Below are 11,299 nucleotides of genomic sequence, written 5' to 3'. Positions count from 1 at the left end.
ATAAAAATAGGACGCTAAACACTTAAAAAGAGCGCGTAAAATATTTTTTAAAAAAAGCTGACGCGCAAAAGAAATAATTACACGAAAGTTGGACAAAAAGAAATTCGCTTTGAACTGTAAAATAAAGCCTTAAAAATTTTAAAAGACGACTACATGACTTTAAATAAATAAAGCGAAAAGAGTCTGACGTTTTTAAAAAATACGACTAAAAAGAAATGACTGGTCCAAAATTGGAGTATGACAAATTGTGTTAGATTTTTCTTCGTTTTCTCCTATCTGAAAACACTGATCAGAAGCAATTAGAGTACTGCTTCTGAAGTGATGTTCATAACTAAAATGCAGTGGATAAAACAGAGAAGAGAGAGAGAGAGAGAGAGAGAGAGAGAGAGAGAGAGAGAGAGAGAGAGAGAAGAAACACACAAAACAATTATACAGGTTCCTTCCACAGACCGAAAGTAGTCCTGTCCCCCCTTGCACTTCCAAGGAGAGTTCACTAAAATGTAATATCTGATTACAATTGCTCAAGCACACAGCAAGAGACTTCCTTTGCTCAAGCACACTTTGCAAGAGTCTTCCTATGCTCAAGAACACAATCAAGAGACTTCTATGCTCAAGCACAACTGCAAGAGGCTTATAAACAAACAAGATTACAAAGAATATGTTTGAGTTTGAACACTTGATATACAATCAGGGGTGCTCACAATACAAATCATATGCAGACTCTTAAGACTTTAGAATCTCAAAGATATGAACTTGAAAACAGAAATTCTAAGTGAACTTTTGAATGCAGAATAATTTCAGCGGAGTTTTGGCACTTGTAAGTTGTAGAGTATTATTGGAAATTGTTGCCATTCTCTAAGTCTTCACTCCTTTATATAGAGGTGTGAAAGAGACGTTGTGAAATTGCCAGCACATCAAAATAGAGTCGTTTGAAGCTTGATCAATCACCAATTCTCTTTTGCCTGATTTGGCTGTTGTCCTATGAAGGATCAATTTCAAATCCATTCCCATTGTGAAGGAACATCTTTGCAGGCAAGGCTGTATCCATAGCTGTTTTTCTTGTCTTGTAGCAAGGACACTACAGAGTAGTGGAGATAGTGGTTGTACACTTCGTACAATTGTACCATGTCAACGTTTTTTGAAGATAAGCATCCAATGCCTTCAAATCCTTTAAAAATGACCGTTGCTTCACATTCCAAGCCTTCTGCCATGCTTTCGAATCCATTAAACAGCTTTTGAAGCTTTAATTCTTTCATCTTGATGAATTACAGCTTCTGGTGATTTCCAGCTTCTGATGAGGTTGCTTCTGATGAACTTCAACTTCTGATTACGTAATCTCTTCAGGAGCACTTTGTCTTCAGGAGCACTATTGTCTTCAGGAGCGCTTTCTCTTCAGATGCTTTAAGCTTCCTTTTTGTTGATTTCTTAGCTCTCTTTTGTTCATCCAGAACTTTTGTATGATATAAATTTTTTTCTATGGTCCTGTACACTTGAACAAATATTAGCTAGTCCAATTGACAATTTTTAATACCTTGTTATCATCAAAACTCTCAAGGTTCATTCTTAAACACATTTTGTTCCAACAGTGTTATCAAAGGAAATTAGTCTATTTAAACGGAAGCTTTCCATATTTAAAACATAAAGCAACAAATTATAAATTTTAATGACATGCCTTAGCTGTTCAGTAGTCAGTGGATACAACCCGAAAGAATGAACTAGTTTAATGATATAGTAAATTTGCGGTTCGTCACTTATAGAAATGTCCTTTGTTATCTAGTTTGGATTAGCTTCCATTTTGTAGAAGTTTCTCAATTAAAATAAGTCTGCGGTTCTTGACTTACAGAAATGTCCTTATATGCTTATAGATACATACAAAGAAGTCATGCAGAGTTGGGTCACGAGGGGAACCCAGAGGACCATCCACATTATACGGAAGGTTAAATCCAGGCATGATAAGATTCTTTTAATATCTCTTCTCCCATGAGAGCTTCATGAGAATTCTATCTAAACCTGGCTCTAGAAGTACAAAATGAGTTAAATCCACGAGTTAAACTTAAGACGGTTACAACACTAGTCTCTTTACACTTAAATGATGATATGTATGATAAGAATGTCAGACCAACAAAATTTTTAAAAGCTCCCATATAACACAGTAAGGACATTTCACTATGATGGCATAAGAACAAAAAATTTCCTAGGGTTTCTGTACCACTAAGGAAAATATTAGGAAATGTATTACCTACCTCTTTATGTCCTCCATGGCTTGTTTGCGGCGCTCTATCTGAAGTTTCATAATGTGAATCAATGTTGATCTTGCCTACAGAGTAAATACATGACGTAATAATGAAAATTCCCCGAAAATGAAAAAAGAAACAAGCATGAAAATGAAAGGCAAGTATATATAATTGTATTATTTGTACAGAAGATTTAATACCTGATGAGGATGCAATGAATTTAAAAGATGATGCAAGTTTTTGAATAAAGTTGAAATTTCTTCGACTCTTCTTGCATACTGTGATGGTCTTTCAATAAGAATATCAGGAAACTCCAAAATGTGTAGTTGTAGTTCTCGATTAAGTGACCACAGTTCCTTCTTGAAGTCTATATAAAATCAAATAACAAGGGGGAAACTTTTGCTGATAGAGAAAATACAGTATGAGCACTATCCAAAAGGCAACCGCAAGACAGCATACCAACAAAGTAAGAATATTGAAATACATAATAGAATGCTCTTTGCTTTGGCTTTAAATGGGGCCCTCGCAAGTGGACAGTAGGTTTGGGCCCTTCGGATTAGCCGGTCCTTAGGCCAGATACCGAGTTGTCAAAAAAAAAAAAAGCAAAAATTATTTTTAACGACTCACATGGTTGTTTCATAACTTGTTTTGAGCACAAGTTACTTTAGTCGTAAAAAGGACAGGTATAAAAACTAAAGCACTACACTGAACCCATATTATATAATACACATTTTGATTTATGTTTTCGTTAAGTTGAAGAGGACAGGAATTGAAACCGATTAAAGTTAAATTGTAAGATTATTTTAAGCAGGCATATTTAGTTATCTTGTTAATTAGGTAAAGGTTTGAGAGCATGAAAAACTAAAGCACTACACTGAGCCCATATTATATAATACACATTTTGATTTATGTTTTCGTTAAGTTTGAAAGATCAATATCCCTCAACCATTACATTGAATGAATGATGTCATCCCAAACTACCACTGAAGAAAATATTGTGGAGCTACAAAGGTACATAGATACAGATCAAACACACCAAAATTCACGACCAAAGATACAAAGGGTGCCACAGTATCTCAGAAATAGAAAAAAAAATTTGAGGAGCCTTACCCCCCAAGTTGGTGTCAATAGGTCCTATCCCTCATGGCAATACAGATCTAAAGTTAGGAGAGAAGTACAAGCTTATGTGGGCAGCAAAATACATCAAAAACACTGGAAGCACTCAGAAGGATCTACACAAAAAGATTGTTTATAACATTGATGAACTGAAGGGTTATTTTCGCGACGATGTTTTTACTTTAACTGGCGAGTCTCTTAAAGGCTATCATAGCCTTGAAGAAAAGTTGTCGTGGATGTTGTTCGTGGATGGATGTTCTTTCCTGCACATCTTGGAGAAAGCCGGTCTTCTTTACCCAGAACGCATGAATATGAAGGTCGATCAACTGGTTCTTGTGATGATGGATGTGCTTTTGTTGGAGAATCAACTTCCTTATCAAGTACTCAAGCTATTATGTAAAGATAACAACGAGAATGAATTGAAAAATACCACGAAAAATTTCCTCAAATGCCACAGCAGATAATAAGAGGAATGGGAGGAAGCGACGCAATCAAGAGACTAGCAATATGGTTCCAGACATAGAAGAAAAAGAACAACATAGTGTATTGATAAGGAATGAGTCAGACACACCGACTCATCTTCTTGATCTTCAACGTAATCCTCATTGCATCTACACCGAAGGTACAATAGAAATATTAAAGACAAAAGTAAAATTTGCTACAAAATTTTTGTCTTCAAAACATAACGACAAAATTAGAAACAGATTTTGCCTTTTTCCGTTTCTAAATTTGCTACCATTATTATGGTGGATAGTATTTACAGAGGGTTAAACTAAAATAAAAACTAAAATAAAAAATTAGTAACCAAAAAAAACTAAAATAAAATAATTAATACTACGTAGAAAAGATAAAATAACAATTGTTTTAAAATGTTTTTTCTTTGCAAAATGTGATATTTAATTTTATTACTGTAAGAGGAATTAAATTTTGAAATTTTATTGTTATGATCCAATCCATTTCTGTTTAAAACAGATTAAAAACAATAAAGCTAAAAAAGAGTATTGCAGTAAGAAGAGTGCAGATGAAAAGGTCAAGATGATGGACAAGATATACACGAACATAAAAGATCTAAAAGCATTAGGAATAAGACTTTAGTAATCAAACCTATTTCAATGATTTGATTACTAGAAGAAGCTTTAAGGTTTGAAACATCCAATGTCTCAAGAATTGCAAAGACTATTTCGCTGTCTTTGAAATCCTTGTCTACATTCACTTGTTCAAATATCAAAACTCCACTTTCGTTTTATGAATTGATATTTGAGATGATGAATTAACAATTATCAAACCCTCCACTTTCGTTTCCACAGTTTGATAATGGTTAATTCATGTTAAAATGGTGAATTTAGATTAGAAACTAGGGTTACATAAGATTGGGGTTAAAGCATGGTTTGATTAGGATTATGTCATTAGACTTATCCAACAATCCCAAGACAAGAGAAATCTACTCACTCATGTTCATCGTAGACATAGAGAAGAAGAAGAATAACATAAATAAAATAAGAAGAAATTAAAAGAAAGAACTTTTATTAAGAAAGACAATTGCCACTTATTGAATTCCAAGAACAAAAGATGAATTGTTGTGATAGATAGCTACTCTATTTATAGTCTTATGTCGACTTAAAACCTAAGCAATTATTCAGTAGAATGTTTCACAAGAAACAACGGGCTTTTAGGTCAAAACAGGCAGCTTCTCCATGAAGCAAAAGCATCAAAAGAAGGCGTGGGAGGTGGCGCAGCCGTGCCTGCTGGTGGCACTGGCCGTGTCAAGCTTCTGACTTGGGGAGAATATTTTTTTGTCTTCAATCTTCGTATTTTTCACCCGAATCTGCTCCTAATCCTCTTTCTTTTGCTCCAAGACTCAATCTATCAAATATTCGTTCCTGAAATATAATAATATGCAATTGAAGTAAAATAGTTCTAAAAGGAAATAGTATTTAAATAAAAATACTTAAATCTAAATAAAACGAAACCAAATATTATATTAAAACTACTAATTATTGACTCATAAAACTCCTCCGCACTTGAATCTTTGCTTGTCCTCAAGCAAAAGGCATGGACATAGCAGCACAAACAAGATTTAATCATATGACAATTCAATTAAAAATTTATGTCTCCTCTAAGGCTTCATTTCAAGTGTACACTAATCACAACTCCAAGTATTCCTTGTGAACCTATTCAACCCAACAACAAGTCTCAAGTGAGAGTGTGTGTGTGTGTGTGTGTGTGTGTGTGTGTGTGTGTGTGTGTAGTCCAACCTTATGAGGAACATGTTCTAACCTTAACACTAAAGTAACCGAGAAAAGTCCTTTCTTCATTTCATATAAGAGAGATGGGAATATTTATTTCTATGGCATATTTATGTTTAATATTCGGGGAGTGGGGCAGACACTAGTAAAGAGGTTACCCTCGATACACCATTGCATCTGTACATGGGTTGGCTGTAACGGTACTATCCTCGCTTTAAGAAATCAATTATTTGCTTTATTTGCTTTGGGTAATATTTTAGATGCCATTTAGGAAGATTACGGAAGCTATTTTTGTTTGTTAAGGACGATACCACCTTCACGTGGGATGTCAGTGAGGGAGTATCCTTTCCCCCAGAGTCAGTGATGTCCATTTTATAAATGTATTTGTGTTTGCCCCTCTTCTAAAATTGATTTATTATTTCCCACACAAACTTATACTACTTTTACTCTGAAGACTTTTAAGGGTCCAAGTTACCATTAAAGTTAGAACGTGTTTGTCGCGCCATTTTTCGAAGATCAAGGCTATTTGATTAGCTTTTGACTCACTTTTGATTCTATGACTGAACATTTTAATTTTTTTAAGAAAAGGGGGAAAAATTCAAACCACCCAATTTCGAAAAGATTTAGGGTTCGGGGGTTAGTTACATAAATGGAAGGTATTAGCACCCTTTATGTCCGTAGTACTCTACGGGAACCTCTTGATTTTATTTAAATAATGTGTTATAAACTTGCTTGCTTTAAAAGAAATTGATTTGAAGTGATAAAAATAAAGACTGATTTTATTTACATTTTTTATGATTTGAGAGGACGAGTGCCCTTTGCCTACGTACCCATAATGGATCAAAACCTCGTAGTTCGGGGTAGAAATTGACGTTTGATTGATTTTTGTGTTTTTTATTAGTTTTGAAAAAAAGTTTTAAAATGAAAAGCCAAGTGGCAAATGAGAATTTATTTGTGTTTTTTAATTTAATTAAATGTAAATAGACTCGAAGTAGAATTAGATTGATTAAAGTTTGATTTAAGAAAATAAAATATAAGAAAGACGGTCACTTGGTTAGGATCAAGGTTTGTTATAAAAAATATTTTTGTGATTTTTTTTGGTTATTCACATTAAAACATTGAATTGTATTTATAACTAACGGGGTAAATAAAATCGTAGGTACTTTGTGGTGACGTTGGATCACCACAAAGACCATTAACCTAAAATGTAGAGCATAAAAATAAACCATACACACACACACATGCATGATTTACATTAAGCCAAGTATACATTCTAAAGACTGCAGAAGAATAGATATGCTGATAAATTTACATTAAGCCTAAATATACATTATAAAGTCTGCGGAAAAATAAATATGCATGATAAATTTACATTAAACCTAAATATACATTCTAAGTCCATGTAATACGAAAAAATAAATATTTAAATGACAATAAAATAGAGTGCTAAATAAAAAAATGCATGAAAAGAAACTAATAAAAAAAAGGCTTAATTGCACTTACAGCCCCCTATCTTTCCAAAAGTTGCGGTTACAGCCCCTTAACTAATTTAAATACAAAACAGCCCCCTAAGTATTGAATCTTTGGCAGTTTTGGCCCCCCAAGGCAAAAAAAAATTGCCAAAAATGACACGTGTCACCTTACTTAGGGTGCCACGTCAGCCTTGGGGGCCAAAACTGCCAAAGATTCAATACTTAGGGGGCTGTTTTGTATTTAAATTAGTTAAGGGGCTATAACCGCAACTTTTGGAAAGATAGGGGGCTGTAAGTGCAATTAAGCCTAAAAAAACAAACAAAATAAAAGGGCAGGGGTGTACGAAGAGCATGTGTGTGTGTGTGCAGGAAGTAGTGGAAAGAAAGAAGCAAAAAAAGGAAGATGGGCCTTGCTGGATTTCAAAATGGGCTTAGAGGAATTGGTTCTCGACCCTTTGATCTGGAATCAGTGGACTAAGGTGCGTGGGCGCATGGTAACCCATACACCCACGCACACCCAATCAAAATGATGTGGGTCCCTTTTCTTTCATTTTAAACGAATCTTCTCTCTCTTAACTACAAGGTCGCCGCTCTCTTCTCTCTTGTTCTCTGTATCTCTTCTTCTTCTCCGACGAGGAGAACGGTGGTCGGAGCAAACTCCGACGCGGCGGCTAGCCGTCGTAGACGGAGTCGCCGCCGTTATTAGCGTCCCAAACCACCCTTTTTTGGATTCTTGCTTATTTCCCTACCCTCTACTCCTTTCTATACTCAAAATTGCCAAACACCCAACCTAAACTTCTAGATTTAAAAAGAAACAAAACAAAAGAAAAAAAGATACTACCTTTGGGTTTCTCGATCCGGTTCGATTTGGTGATTCCGGCCCGGTTCCGTTTTGATTCTGACGGTGGTGATAACGTCTTGATATGTTCTTGCTGGTGGTTCACATGTTGAAAGCGGCTTTGATTCACAGTTGCTGGTTATTTACGGTTTGAATATTTGGTTGGACTTAAGTTCGTTTTGATTTGTTGTAGGGTTGCGTGATTTGAGAGATTGACCGTGAAATTGATTCCTGGTTGTGATTGAGGTTGATTAAAATTGGTTTATGCGTGTTAAATTGTTGAGTTGTCCATGTTATTATTTTTTTGCAGGTTTAGACGGTGTGTTGTGTGTGAATTGGCTATGGAAAATTGGTTTTTTAAGATGCAGGTTTTGGTGAATTCTCGGCCAGTTTGTGCGTTGATGAATTTTGGCCCCCCTTGTGTTTTGTGTAGTGCTGGTTTTTATAGTGTTGGATTTTGACTTAGGGTTTGTTGAGAAGAAGCACAAAAACTATGCTTCTGGATTGGGATGAAAGCAAAATGCGTTTGCTTGTTCCCGGATAGTAGCAGATGAGGTTGTGAATTGAACTGCATTGGATTTGCCTGTGTGAGGCGCGTGACAGGCTGTCACTTGGATTGAAAATAAGATAAAGACTAAAAAGAATTAAAAATTAAAATTAAGAATAATAAGATTTTAAAAACGAATTTATAATTAATTAGAAAGTTAATAAAAGATGGAAATTTAAACTAAAAATAAAGAGATAAGAGGGCCCGACTCGGAAACAAATATGAGGTATTTTAAAATACCTCTCTACCGAATTTTTACAGAAAATTTGGAGACTAATCAGGGTTAAACGACGCGTGTCAGTGGTATCTTAGGTCAAAAATTGGGGTCTAAGAGTGTTCCTTAAAATACCTACTCAAACACTTGCTCAAAGATTGCAACTATGTGCTTTTCTCATTGGAGAATTTTTCACAATAAAACATGATGTGGGTATAGCAAGAACACTTAAAACTCAAGAAATCACTTTCATGTACAAGAAACAACCAATTTAAAAGAGACAACAAAAAATTTATGTCATAATTTTTCAATAAAAACAAGCCGCCTAATCATGTCTTTCGCAACAAAACATAACAAAAGAATTAAAGTTCAAGGGAGTTTGGAAACACTACGACTCAAGACACTTTATTACCCCCCCCCCCCCCCACACACACACACACACACACACACACACTTGGGAGAAGCATTGTCCTCAATGATTCAAAAACATAATTAAAATAGAAGAAGCACGAGGAGGAGGAGGAGGAGGAGGAGGAGGAGGAGGAGGAGGAGGAGGAGGAGGAGGAGGAGGAGGAGGAGAGATAAGGGAAGAGAGGAAGAGGAAAACTCACATTTTTATTGAGGTCCATAAGGAGGACCTTGGAGGTGGAAGTGCTCCATCATGTTCCGAAGCATTTGATTGTTTTCTTCGGTCATGCGGTTGCCCCTTAGGACATCATTTGTTAGCCCAGAGAGTTCAACATCTTGCCTTTGTTGCTCGGTGCTTATCCTTTATACCTCAGTTTGCATCCATGCCCATCTTTGATTTTCAAAGTTTCCTCCGGTGTCATGGTCATGGTGCTCCTCATCATGGTGCAATTTAGCACCTTCCTCCTCACCGAGATTTTGCTCCTCATGTAACTGGCCATCATCAACATACAACAAATTTTCCTCCACCTCGGTGTTAGTTCGAGATGGGTTAGGAAGTAGAAATAAAATAGGCACATTGAGCTTGAGTGAATATTGCATAGGTGGACGATGCTTAATGAACTTCATATAGATGAAGGTCTCTGTGTTAAGCCTATTGTTGCCCTCAGTTGGATTTATTCCTTTGTCCTCACCTACTCAAAATTCCTAGCAATGAAGGTAATGATACCACCTATCACTATCTCAGCTCTATTGTCAGACTTAGCACCTACAGAAGCAAAGTAATCAAGCAAGTAAAAACAAGTATTCACGGGGTTGTTTCTAAGCATTGCCCAAAGCATGAAGAGTTCTAGTTTTCCTAGTTTTCCTAGTTTTCCTAGTTGTCCTAGTTTTCCTACCAGTTTGGAGGTACCTAAGCACGGGGTTGTGAATCTTACTTGCCTTGTTGGAACGTGAATTATATTATCTTAAACCGATAATGCGTCCAAATGCTAGCAGGGTCATAGTCTTCCGACTTTAGATCATGATTCCAAGAGTCATAGATGAACCCTGCATTTGCGAAGCCTATCTTTAAGCAAAAATTTTCAAAAGTCATTTCGTAACAATATTCAAAAGTCAGAAGGAGACTCTATGATCGGGGTTATCGAAATTCATCCTATCTTTCTTGAATTCAATAGAACTCAAGAACTCATAAGTGAAGTTTTTAAACCCCTTCATAGGTCTAAGCATTTCAACCCATCCTAATCTATTCAACAGCCCAAACACATTGTCCCTCATCCATAAGACATTCAGAGTATGAGAATCAGGGTACCTGCAAGGATGTAAAGGTTTAGAGATAAGAGCTTTATACCATGATTCTTTGAAGATTATGCCATGATTCTTTGTTGGTGCTTTCTTCTTTGAAGGTGGTCCTCCAGAAGAGCTTGCTGCTTCTTTTCCACTTCTCTTTGAAGCCATTACCTTGACCTTGTTATGATTTTGTGTGGTTTTGGTGAAGGTTAGGGTTTGGGAAGATTTTTGGTGGAAAAGGTTGGTTTAGTTATGGGGTTAAGGTTAAAGTAAGATTTATGAGTTTAGTTGTGGAGATTGGTGAAGAATTTGTGGTTTTTGGGTTATGTTAATAAGTGTTACGAATTTGGTGATTTTTGATTTGGGTGGATGAAAGTTGTTTTTGATTGGTGGGTTATGGTTTGAATGATGTTTGGAATTGATTGGGTGAAGAAATTGTGTGATTTGGTGAAGATTTGAGGGGGATATGAAGGTTTTTGGTTATGGATGTTTTAGAGAGAAGTTTGGATGTAGAGAGATGTTTGTGTTGGAGAATGAAGGAAGAAGAACTTTTAGAGCATTAGCTTGACGGTTAGAAAGTGTCCTTAGAAAGGATCAAAGAGATCATATTGTGTAGATGACGCTATGAAGCATTCTTTCACATCGTGATCTTTAATCGAATAAAGAGCGGGACCTTTCATAACATTTTCCAACTCAAATCCTTCCATTTCATCACTCACTTGAAAACCAATCCTACCATTTTTAACATCAACAATAGCTCCTGCAGTGGCGAGAAAAGGTAGTCCTAGGATTATAGGGACGTCATCGTCCTCTTCAATGTCAACTACCACAAAATCAGCCGGAATGTATATCCCTTCTATCTTAACAGGTATGTCCTCAACAAATCCGACTAGTTTTATAGTAGAACGATCAGCTAACTTCAAGACCAACTCAATAG

The 11,299-nt window shown here is 35.9% G+C and overlaps 1 pseudogene across 1 annotated transcript; it reads left to right on the top strand.

Moving 5' to 3' along the window:
- Nucleotides 1-3,088: 3,088 nt before the first annotated feature.
- On the top strand, nucleotides 3,089-4,446 carry LOC146907360 (uncharacterized; annotated as a pseudogene). The gene is made up of 2 exons (XR_015018591.1): nucleotides 3,089-3,972; nucleotides 4,323-4,446. The product of XR_015018591.1 is annotated as an uncharacterized LOC146907360 (transcript).
- The last annotated feature ends 6,853 nt before the right edge of the window (nucleotides 4,447-11,299 follow it).

The sequence above is a fragment of the Medicago sativa genome, chromosome 7 (genome assembly GCF_051527215.1).
Source record: "Medicago sativa cultivar Bolivia chromosome 7, Bolivia_mono, whole genome shotgun sequence".
NCBI lineage: Eukaryota > Viridiplantae > Streptophyta > Magnoliopsida > Fabales > Fabaceae > Medicago > Medicago sativa.
The sequence above is the reverse complement of the archived record's forward strand: the minus strand, read 5'-3'. Positions and strand labels throughout refer to the sequence as shown.